Below are 12,863 nucleotides of genomic sequence, written 5' to 3' on the forward strand. Positions count from 1 at the left end.
TAACTTCTTGGTTTACTGGAGGCAACATTTGTGTAAGAAACTGAGAACTGACCAGTATCTTAAAGACTTCTTCCCTTTCATTGTAGCAGGTGAGCTCCTAAACCACTGAAGATAAACAAAGATTTCAGATTCTGTTTGGCACAATGTGCTGTAGCAGTTTTTCAGCCTTTTTTGAGGGTATCATAAGCTCATACTGCTTAGGTGAGAAAGCAGTTATCCTTCTGATCTCTGCTATTCATGGATGATTAATATCAAGGCCAGAATATTATGGATTAAATGAGTCTGCCAAGAACCTTTTAATCTTGTGAATTGTGACTTTCAAGGAAAGGTGAAACTGAGAAAGAGGTCTGGTATTGTGATGAGCTAACTTTTCCATATTTCCTCTTAAGCTGTCTGTAAGCTCCTCATTGTTGCATTAATTCCCTCTTAAAAGCTCCCAGCATTTTTGTTCTTATCAGTTTTTAGAATAAGGATTTTAAGTTGAAATGCAGATATGAGGTTAGAGTTGGGGATCCATCAGCAGGTGGATGTTGTTACAGAAAGATGCAGGGAGAGTTCTGTGAGTGCTCCGAAAGCGCTTTACAACCACCTGCAAACAGGGGCACATGTGTAACAATTAGCAGGAAACTAAACTTTAATCATCAGTATAAAAACAACAGGGGTTCATTAGAGAAGATAACATTTCTTAGCCATCCATCCTTGTCCTCAGTGTAAATGGCTTTCTTTCCCCATGTTTGATTAGGCAGCATCTGCTCCAATCTCTAGCTGAACCTTGCAAAAGAGCTCAGCCCCTTTCAGACTGTAGTGTAAATATTCTGTCCCTGCTCATGCAGCATTTCTGCAAATCCACCTTGATTTGCTCCTCCATATATTATTGCCAGCTTGCTTTTTGTTCAGTGTAATGATTGTCTTACACAGCTAAATGAGCAGCCACCTCATGCCCAGACTTTTTGTGGTATGTCTGCTATGGTGCTGCTGAAGAAGATTTTGATTTGAAGAAATATTAGAAGACTTTCTTGATTGCTCCTTCATACCCAAATCCCTGGAGTTCAGTTTATACCTGTGCCTTCTATTAGAGTGCTGTAACTGCAATTGTTATAGTCCTTTTACCCTAAGGCACAAAATTTAAATTGTGAAGCCCGCTGTTGTGGAAGCCAGGTGTAAAAATGAGATCCTAAAAGAGGTTAAATATAACCTTGAAGGATAGTGCTGACAAGAACAAGACATAATCTCCACTCTAGAAACTCCTGATACTGCTGGCTGCCAAGACCTTGGTGTGAATAGAACAGAAAAATCCCTGGTTCCTTCTCCTGTAGATCTCTATGTGGGATCATCACAGAGAGAAATAAATGGGCAGATGAGTCCTAGGTCTGTCCCAGTATGTCTGCTTTCAATATGAAACTTTCTGTATATGCAAAACCAGGCATGTCATCTGTCTGCCTTCAGCCAGGAACAGGAACATGAGCTTTTTAAGATGGTAGAACAAACATTTTGTGCAGACAAGAAAAAAAAAGGAATTGAAATGCTCTCCTTCAAATTTTGGCTATTTTCTCCCTCATCTTTCTGTCCCTAAAATGTAAACTTTTCCAGAAAAAAAGGTGTTAATTTCTGGGTGTGTTACTTACCTCTGTTATGTGTATACCAAAGTGTGTTTTGTTTGATAAGCTCTAGTACTTGCTGATGCTATAATTCCTGTGCCTCACATTGTCCCTCTCTCCAATAAAGACAACTTTTGATCTCCCTAAGTTCGAAAAGAATGCTGACATTTGTCCCATAAAGACACTGAGAATGAAGGTCCTCACCAGCTGAATCTCTTAGTAATGCTTAAAGACATCTATAGAGGAGAATTCTTAAATCTGCTAAGACTGAACCAAAAATCAGAATAAAACTTTGAAGGTAGCTAAAGGCTGCAGTATGTCAGCACCAGAGTACACAGATATTCAAACAGTCTTTCTTGTGAACACAACTTTTAACATGTCAGGTTTTAACCAAGAGATAAGAACCAGCACTGTATGATGAAGGTCAAACAGAAGTCAAAAGCAAAGCACGCTGATGCTTGCCCTTGTCCTTCAGACAGTGAAATTGCTAAAAGCCTTCTGACTTTCTGTCACAGGTTTACTCAACAGACCTTTCTGATTGCTTGAAAGAAATGCTTGTCTAAAATGGGTGAAATGGGTTGTCACAGGTGCTCATAAGATGGTGTTTAAGGGGTTGTTTTGTCTTGAAAGCCAAAACACCTAAGCCTTAGTGGTAGTAATGATGGCATCAGCTTCTGCCAAAGTGTGTAAAAGCATATATTGGCATTTTCAGACATACACAAACTTTTGAAATCTTAGATGATGATTCTAGAGGAGTAACTTAGCTACAGAAGTTTAATGGTTTAGAATAGATTTATTTTTAAACTTGAACTTTTGAAAAAAATGCAATGTGTAACTACCCATATTGAGGTTGGAGGGAAAAAAGCTACCAAGGTGGCTGGAGCATGGAGAGACAGATCTTTCACAGAAGCTAAAAAGAGGTTGCATTGTTTAATGTAGCAAACAGAAGAATACAGCTGGCTTTATCTCTAAGTACAGTGGGGCAGTGAGTGCCAAGGAAAGAGGAAGATCTGGTTTGTACCCTGGTTAGAAAACCGTGCAAAAGGGATTCAAAAACAGATGTGTGCAGAGTGACTCTGGGCACAATCAGCCTGATCTCACTGTGCAGTGGGTTAAGCCTGGCAGGCTGAGCATGTTCAGACTCTGCCCAAGGAGCCCAGCCTGTTTAAGTCAGGTTATGTCAAGCAGTTTGCAATTGCCTACAGTTGCAGAGCAAGAATGTTCCCTCCAGCCTGCACACCCTCCTCTTCAGCTTAGAGACTGGAGTCTGAAAGTTGTAGTACACTTGGTTAAATCCACATTTAAAGAGCTTTAAATGCATGCTGACTATAGATTTGCTATAAAAAGAACCAACCAAAACGCAGCAATAGAAGAGCAAAATGAGGAAGTTCTTCTGAAACTGCTGGTCTGGTGGGCACAAAGAGCCATCCCCCCTCAGCTGGAGCAGTGTCTGTGCCTGTGCAGGTTTGTGACTGCATTCCCTTTTCTTGCCTTCAGTGCTCCCCTTGTGCCCTTTCTTGGAAATTTTTCCCCACCTGGTGTACTTGGAGGCAGCCTTGGGAACTCATTGTTTAAAGTTAATGTCTGGAGACTGAAGCTTTCCATTGGCTGGATTCCCTTCCCTTTTCCTGCCTCCTGCTCAGAGACACGTCTACTGAATTCTAAAAAGCTTTTTGATAGCGACTTGGAATTCAAATGTCCCCTTTCTATTTGTCTCCTGGTCCAAGCCAACATCTGAATGCATTCTTTTCTATTACTAAGAACATATTGACAATTTAGGAAACATTGTCCTACAGTGCAAACACTCTGATATTACAAAATACTGCCATGTTCTCTGCATTGATCTAAATGAGAGCATTGGCACAAGAACTAATAGGTCTATAGGGGCCATGAATGAGTACAGACAGAAATGAGAAAATTTCTAATCATGAGGAGGACACGGCCAGGGACAGTTTTCCAAGCAGAGACTGAGCCTGAACTCATTCAGTTTCTGGGGTACAGAATGTGATCATTTCTGCAGGTCTGTGGTGTGGCTGCCTGTGTAGGAGTGGAGACACATTTCTGGCCATAAAGCCAAGGACTCTGCTGGTTTGGAAGGAAAAGGTTGGAATGGAAAAGTCATGTTTGGTGCTCCTTGGTGTGGCCTGTGTGACCCTGTATCCTCCTTTGGAAGACTGCTGAGGTTTGCAAGGTCCAGCAAGCCTAAGCAAGCTGAACATTTCAGATATCTTTCAAATACCTTTTGCCAAAAGGAAACTTTGGAAAGGTGGGCTGGGACCACACAGGTCCCCCTTGGTGCACATCCAGATCTCAGCCTGTAGGTGAAGGAAGCATTTCCTGCATGTTCTGGTCTCTGAATCAGGGGTAAGATATCCCTGTGCTGCTCCTCCTCTTGCTGCACTGTGCCAGGCTGCCCTGGTGCCCTCCTCCAAGCCCACGTGGCTGCCAGCCTCCCTGTGCCTGATGACTACCATTCAAAACCCTGCCTCTGAGCCCCTATCTCCACCAGAGAATTGCTTTAACCTTATCAAATGGAGGTGAAATTTGAAATGACTTTAATGTTTATTTGCTGACAGGCAGGAATGTCCTCTAAATTGACTGTCATAGCTGGAACACAATGCTGCAGGACAGACTCACAACCTCTTTCTGGCCTTCAATGAAACAATGTTAAGTTTGGGAAGTGGGGATATAATTTTGGCCCCTGTGGATATTATGGATAGCGTTCTCATTTTGAAGTTTTATACAACGAAGGTATATTTGATATTTGCATAATTCAAATAGATGAAATCCTCAAACAGGCACAGAAGACTAGATTTCATTAACTTGGGATGCAGCCATCCCCATCTTTCATGCAAATGGAAAATACCTTTCCTGTAAGTATGCTTTAAAGATTCATTTCTTTCTCTAATCAAGTGGTGAAATCCTACTCGTGGGAACCAGAATTGATTTCTTTTCCCTTCAGACTCAATATCATAGACCTTATTTGGGTTAAGTCCTGTCATGGCATTGAGGGTTAACCCTTCTGTTTGCTGCCAATCAGCTCCATGTGTTCCTGTTTGCTTCTCTGACATGCTGAAAATGCACATGGTGCAGCTGTCCTGCAAATGTAGCCACCAGCTCAGGGAAGCTCTGCCTCTTGTCAGCAAGGATCTATTTCCACTGAATCCCTGACCTTGAGAGCTCGTTTTTAAATTTCCTCCTGGGCCTTGAATGCTGTAATTGATTACGGTTGTTTTGGTTTTAGTCTTTAACAATCAAGGTGAAGAATTGCTCCTGAATTTGTTAAGATGTCAGGAGGAAAGCAGCTTGCCCACACTGCGTGGCCAGTGTCAGTGGGCTCCTGCAAGCCTGCCAGAAACTGATGTTTCTGCTTGGCAGTGGAAATCAGACAGGAATGCTCTGCTCTTGGAGCTGGCACCTGTGCCAGGGGCCTCTTGGGGTATGAGACAGCTCCACTGCATTAATTCAATTTAATAGGCATCAGTGGAAATTAAAGGTATTTGATGTTGGTCCAAGTAGTCTTAGGGAACAGTCCTTCTCATTATGTAGTCTGAGCCCCTGCTGGGACTCCTGTCCATGGCAGTGCTTAGGTGAATTTCCCTTTCTTCTTACTACAGAATTGCCTGTATTTCTTTGTATGCTATTTTCTGGTTCACCTTCTTGGTAATAAAGCTCTGCATTTTATTTTCTGTCTTTCAGATATATCACTTTTCACTTGAATTGTCTTATATTACTTGAAACTGATAGCCTGACCCCTTGCCCACTGGGCTTCATCCATAGCAGGATGCTCTGCTACATTATAATGAAGAACTGCCTTAAAAATAACAAAAAAAAAACCCCAAAACCTGAACCAAATGAAACCAAACGAACCAACCAAAACACAGCACCCCTCCACCCCCCAAATTAAGAACCGCAAAGACAAGAGGAAAATATGTGTTTTTCTATTACATCTTGTGATGCTTCGTTTTCTCATTCCCTTTGCCTTAGAACACAAAGCAGTCATTGGGAAGGGTTTTTTCTCACTCTGAAAGTAAATTTATGGTGTGTTCCTGCCTCTCCTGCCCACTAGCCTGTCCTGCAGAAGAAAGCAGTTGGTCAGAATGGAATGGCTCAAGAGAAGCCAAGATGACCTGAGTTTTTCCCTTATTGAAGGAATATTTTACTCTCTGAGTGGCACTGATTAGCAAACCCTCCCTAAGTCTGTACAAGTTGTGGTATTTGACCTTGGCATGTCTCAGGGTTCACGTGGCCACAAAATGTGATTTTTTGGCACCAGGGAGTGCTGAAATGGTCTGTGTCTTCAGATACCCCGGATGTGTGTATATGAACATATTTACATGATGTATTATATATTTACATTATTTGACTGATTAGGAGTTGCCATTCTCACCAATTACCTTGCCATGTCTCAGGCCACATTGCTCTCACTGAGCAGCAGGGTGGGTTTTTGGGTTTTTGCCTTGTTTGGTTTAGTCTTTAAGCAGAATCAAGCACCTTTTGGGAAGAGATCTGCCCAGCAAATGCCCCAAGAGTCTGGAGAGTGGGGCAAACACCATGCTTGTCAGTGTTCACTGGAGAGCATCACACTGAATTCAGTAGGGCTGGAAGCATTTCAGACTTTGGGTGACAAAAACCTTGCTGACTGAACTCTACTGAACTCTGCTTTCAAGTCATTTCAGGTCAGGAATAATTGCCATCTTTACATCATGATTTTCAAATTCTTTATCCCTTGAAGCAGCACTGAGAAAGCCAAGTGTCCCTAGGGTTCAAATCTTCTTTATTTAATTTTCCTACTATTTTAATGTATCGATGGTTCTGATCATTTTTGCTCAATGTGGTTTTGAGGAGAAAATTCTGAGGCATGAAAAAATCTGTTTAAAGTGAAACATCATGCTTTTGATCCAAAGACTGATATTCTATGGGAGGAATAGAAACAAAAGTCTCATGATAACCCTTCTGCTTTCCTGAAATAGAAAACCTGCCTAGTTAATGAATATAAATGAATGTACATTCACTTCCCTTTTTTTGAGGTTACTAAAGCTGATTAGCATTAGGGTACCACAATTTATTTAAAGCAGTTGAGTAATTATTCTGCTTTCTATCCCATGAACATGCAACTTATTTATTGCTAAAAGTTTGGGGGCTTTTTAAGCATATCCTTGAAATAACATTGAGGACATATCTTTGTCATCATCTGAGTTTTAAATTAAGTTTTTTACAATAAGTAATTCTGGTATACAGGCAAAGAAGAAAAATTGGTCAATGCTATAGATATTCAATAAACCGTGATGCATCGTCTTACAGGAAAGGACCTAAAATCCTTAGGCACGAAATAACGTATTGACAATTTGTGTTTACACAAGTAGAATTCAATATTCAGCATAATTAAATTAGAAATTGATAGCTTGAGCAAAACAAAACAGTTTTTCATATAAAATTTAACACGGGTGAAGCCACTTGGCTGTATAGTGACACCAGCTGGATCAGGGTGCTTTGGCTGACAGTTATTTTCCAGCAGATCATTGTAAAGTGACTTGTATGCTTTAGCCTTACCTGTTATGTTGGGCTAATGAGAATTTATTCCCCACTTGCCTGCAGAGGCTGTGCTGTTAGCAATGCCAAGCAGGTTAAGTTGCTCTCTCTAGGTCTATCCTTGCAAAAATTGCATCTTTTCTCTCCAACCACCCATACTCAGGGTGTGGAAAGAGAGGCAGGAAGGTGAACTGACTGTGGCTGCAGTTGGAGGTGTTCAGGAGCTGTGAGGGTGTGGAGATTTTTCAGGCTTGTTCCTTGTTGTGTCTTCTTTAATGAGCTGGCTGTCGGACAGCAATACCTTTAACCTGGATAGAAGTTACTCACTAGGTTACGTAATTTAAGGTATAATTGGAGTATTCTTTGGGCTGGGAGCACTTTATTTCCTCATGCTTGGTAGCTGTCCCCAAAGGCATGTAAAATTTTGTGTGGAGGAAAACAAACTATGAGATTCTTAAACACAATATTATTATTTTAAATGTAGTAGCACCGTTTTAGATTAACTATCACTTCAGTACAAAAATTCTATTTTGGGATTAATGACTAAATCATAGACACCTCTAGCCAAAACAAATGAAACTGTTGATGTGAGCACCTAGCAGAGCAGAGTTTCAGTATCAGGTTTACCTTCCCACAGGAACAGACACACACAGCTTCTCATTATTATTTGCAAGTTCTGTGTAGGTACCCAGGGAGGAACATACACCACTTAAAAGCTGGGGGAAAATAAAAAAAGAATCTGCTCTGAAACTTCCCTGCTAATGCACTTGAACTTCATCTAAGGAGTATTATGGGACAGAAGAAGAAAAATTCTGCAGCTGGTGAACTTTATGGCAAAGTTGCATTTCATCCTCAGACCACTTGTAAAAAGACAAGCTAAAATAAATCTTCTGCATTTTGCAGGTGTGCAGAAAATTCGTGAATAAAATTTAAATCTGCAAACAACCTATTATGCCATAATAACAAGTCTAAAAAAATTCAAAGCACCTGTATGCTCCTCATTTAGAACCACCAGATTTTGAGAACAATGACATAGGGCAGTCTCTCCTGAATTAGCAGGAGCAGTACTGAGTTATATAAATGTGGGTATTTCAGTGATGTAACTGAAGTTTATTTATCACAAAACAGTGTTTTGGAGCCCAGTCTGAGACCAGGGGCTGTCTATGCACTGTGCAGGCAGGAACAAATAATTTCTATGTCAAAATGTACAAAATCTACATAAAGCCAGAAAGAATGGTGAGAAGGAAATTTGACATATAAAGCTGATCTCCTCTAATGTTTATTAACAGAGCAGTTACATTTTAAGTGCATGTACCAAATATTTTGAAACTAGATAAGAAATGTTTATTTACAATAGAAAAGTGCCCCAGCTGCTTCAGAGAACCAGAGGCTCCATGAAAACTGTGTAGCGAGTTTTAGCATTTCCTGAAAATGAACATGCAAGAATCTTCATTGTAACAACAATTATTTATGTCTGAAGAGTTCATGATTACCAGGAGCTCCAACATGTGTTGCAGTTTTTAAGATGTTGATCATGGGTTACTAGATGAAAATGAGCTGCAGTAAGCTGTCAAAGGCAGATGGATTGGAGTAGCAAGGAATGCTGCTGGTAGACATTCATTGTCAGCCACCTCTGATGCTGGTGTTGGAAGATGAAGAGGATTATTTGCACCAGCCTGTAGCTGCTCAGAGGAAAAATAACTTCTGTGTATTTGCAGATTAGACTAGACAAAGGCTTTGCTTCTCAGAAGAAAACTCCTTAATAGAACTGCGCTGAGGCTCTGAAGTGCAGCCCGTTTGTATTTTTCCCTTGGCAGTGTTACAAAACCTCATCTCCCTGATCTGCATTTGAAGACTCTTCATTTTTATCTCTTTTAGATATGAGACTCTTCCGTTTTAAGCACTTCCTCTCTTTCATTTGAGCATGGAGCTGTTGGGAGGCTTTTTTTTTTTCCATCTTGAGCCCAACTGTTTGCTTTATGGAGTCCCTGGTTTGTCATTGATGGGCAGTCGCATTTCCAAATGGACTGACTGCAGCTCTCCTGGGCGAGTCTGTTTTGTCTGATTGTGTCTTGGAGTAACACAGGGAGAGCCTGCAGCTTTGTTTGCTCATAGAGCTGCACATTCTGACACACTGGAGCATTAAACTTGATGCATTTAGGAGGGTAAACATCTTGTGGCATGTGGAGGGTAGGCCTTATGGAATCATAGAGTATCCTGAGTTGGATAATTCCTAATATGCAGTTTCATGTGCAAAGGAACGTGATGGAATTAAGAGAATGAAGAAACCACACAGTTTAATTCAGGCACACCTCTCTTCACAGGAACAGCCACTTCTGGGAGTGGTGTGTGACTTTAATGCTTGCTGCAGATATTTTGAACCTTTGAAAAGACCATCATCTGATGCTAATAGTGCAGTGTTTCTGAGCCCATGATATCCATATGTGAAGAAATTAAGCTGAAACCTCTCTCTCCTTTCCCCTCCTTTCTTTGTCTCCCACCAATATGTCAGTTCTGGGTCAATCAGCAATGAACAAACACGTGGGATCTCTAAATGGGATAAAGGCATGCAGTTTACTCATGGCACTTGATTTGAGTCCAAAAATGAGTAATTAAACAGTTTTTGAAGACTGGTCTTCCTTTTTCCCTACCTGCACTCTATTTCTCCCCAGCTGGCTGAACAGCAGTGTATGGGTATGTACCTGGAGATAATACAGAGAATTTCTTTGAAGTCTTCCTTGCCTTTAATTTAATAGTTTAGTTGTGGAAAATGTGATTATATAAGCTGTGGTTTCATAGAATTGTGGAATGTTTTGGGTTGTAATGAACCTTAAAGACAATCTCTCTTCAACTGTCTGCTATGGGCAGGGACACCCAGCACTAAACCAAGTTACAAAGAAAACCAAAATGCTTTGATTTTCTGTGTATTTCCCTGGAATCACTGCAAGGACTTCATCCACATCTGGGATGGGGATGGGGCCACAGAGCTCCAGGGGGGGTCTCAGGAGTGGAGTGGAGGGGCAGGATCACCTCCCTTGCCCTGCTGGTCATGTTTCTTTTGATGCAGCCCAGGATGTGGTTTGGCCTTTCTGGGCTGGAAGTTCACATTTTGGGTAATTTTGAGCTTCTCATCAGCCAATTGACAGCCAACTCAATTTGACAGAGGTTGTTTTCCCCTTGGATGCCCGTAAGACCAAAAGTGACTGCCACCACTTTATGCTCCAAAGACAGCATCCTCTTTGTAGCTTATAAAGCTCCATAAGCCAGGAATGTATTATGTGCATGAAATCTATGGCTCTCTCTTACATCCCAGCCGTAACAGGGTTTTTTATGGCTCTTGTGCTCTTCCTCCAGCAGGCAGGACAGTTTCAGCAGGCTGAAAAAGCCCCAAGTCTGTTGACCAGAGGTGTCAGGTGCACAGTGTGATGGAGGAAGGGCCAATATTGTCAGCACCCTGGTTTTGGAGCCCAGCCTAAGAGGAATTTTTAATTCTCTGGTTAGAGAAAGAGGTGCCAGCTTCATAAAGCTGTATTACTTCTAAAGGGTTACAGATGAAGATAATCTGAAACACAGTAAGTATTAAAGCACTGGACAGGAGAAGATTTTCTTTATGGGAAATTGCCCGTCCACAGCATAGTAAAGATTTTATTCCTTTCATAAGTCTGGATCTTGAGTTCAACTAAAGCTTTTACAACTTCAGAGTTTTATCCTGCTGTCCAGCTGCCTCTGTTTCTTTGGGGGAACCAGTGGAGATTTTCCTTTTTAAAACACTTTTTCCATGCCTCACCACCACACACCAAAGTGTATGTATATATTTTGCTTACAGTATGACCAGGCTTATTTTTTATTTAACTTGCTTGTAATTAGGGCTCTAAAATGATAGCTACTTTTAGCCCTTCACAGTTATGGAACAGCAGTTTTCTCAGTGCTCAGTAGTAGCAAACTCTTTTCTTCCTTCTTCACCCAAAATAAAATTAAATAGGATTAAATTTAATTCCCCCAACCCCTACCTTAAGTTGTTCTGTCCCAATGACACCATCACTACAATTATATTTAACAATATAAGTTTTGTTCTTTACACCTGTGAAATAAACATGTTTCCTAGCAATAACTTTGCTAAATTTGTAGCCCTTATACTCAGGGACTCTGCCCTCAGGTTCTCTGTGCTTTTGCTATAGAAAAATTGGATGACAGCTTCAAATGGTTTAGCTGGAAAAAGAAGTACATTCCCAGTATCTTTTTCTTTTCTTTTAAAAAGCAGCAGAAATTATTTCAGTGCCACACAAAAAGATTTGTGTTGCAGAATAGCTGGAAAGCAGGTTTCCCTCCATTTGTATTCATGACAGCTTCTATATATTCAGCTATCAAAACCTATTATGAAGGGCTGTATTGTAGTGTAGATAGATTTTTATGCTTGTCATAATACAGATCTATAGGTAAATTTGTCAATGATTCACTGTCATATTGCTCTATTTCTTACAGAAAATATTCTTAATGATACCAAGCTATATATCTTTACCATGTAAGACTGAGTTTGTTTAGTTGCTCGGTTTGAAGAAGAATGTTTTAAATTAACTGGGGTTTTTCAGTTTGGAGCAAATTTAGAAAACCACTTTTAAACCAAAAGCAATTTGCTGGGCTAGTTACTTTCTACATCCTGTTTTTTTAATAAGGTATGCACGGTCCAACAAGCTTCTTCCTATGACTTCCAGTGCTAGATTTTCCTTCTTCCCATTTATACCTGACTTGTACAAACCATGTAAGCAGCTTATTCTGGAAGGGATTTTAACAGATTGATTTAAAACCAGCTCTCCTTGATTCTCATTTAAGCTCTAGGCTTGAGCTCAAGGGCTGTCCTTAAAACCCAAAAAAAGAAAAAAAAATCTCTGTCTGTTTTTGGTAGAAAAATCTCCCTACGAAAGAAGTAATTTCTTCCATTTCTTCAGTGTTTTAGCTCTCATCCTGTCCTTCCTCCTGTGTTTCTCTATTCCCTGTTACTATCTGAAGTGGGGCTGAGTGTGGAGTGATCAGGAATTTATAGAGAGGGAGAAGGAAGTAAAGGGATGGGGGGTGGGGAGTGGGTTTCTTTCCTCATCAAACAAGAGGTATTTATACCAACCATTTTGTTGTTTAGCTATTTTGGTCACAAAGATTTGTCACAAAATAGTTCATCACTTGGGAAAAGGAAGCCTCAAGTATGTCTAGAAGATAAAGCCAAAAGGTATTTTCTTATCGGCAGAATCTACAATCGAGGTGTGCCCTGCTCCTCCCACCCCATAAATAGCAAACCCATCTAGGGCAGAGAGAAGGGAGAACTGAGGGCACAGCCCAGTTTTGGGGCTCTCAGGGTTGTGGCACGTCTGTGGTGACACATTTTAACTCCCACAAACACACAATAATGTCATTTCTCTGGTACATGTGGGGTACCAGAAATCACTGCTGTGTTATTCTTGAGCTCTGACTAATTTCCTCCCCAAACATAAAAATGACATCAGCCATTGACTGAGTGACAAACTCGGTGATGCCAAGAGGCAAAAGGCTGAAAGATGTCACACCCTCACAAGGAAAAGTCTGGGAGAGTGCTGGGGGTGCCCCAAGGCACAGCAGGCAAACTGAGTGTGTGCCAGTGGGGCAGCTCAGCCAGCACAGGCACTCACTGAGTGATCCTTTGTCCTTGGCACACCCAGAAAGCGCCTCTGTGGAGAGGGGAGATGAAGGAGAAGTTTTCCCAGC

Source organism: Passer domesticus, chromosome 10, assembly GCF_036417665.1.
Source record: "Passer domesticus isolate bPasDom1 chromosome 10, bPasDom1.hap1, whole genome shotgun sequence".
In the NCBI taxonomy this organism is placed as follows: domain Eukaryota; kingdom Metazoa; phylum Chordata; class Aves; order Passeriformes; family Passeridae; genus Passer; species Passer domesticus.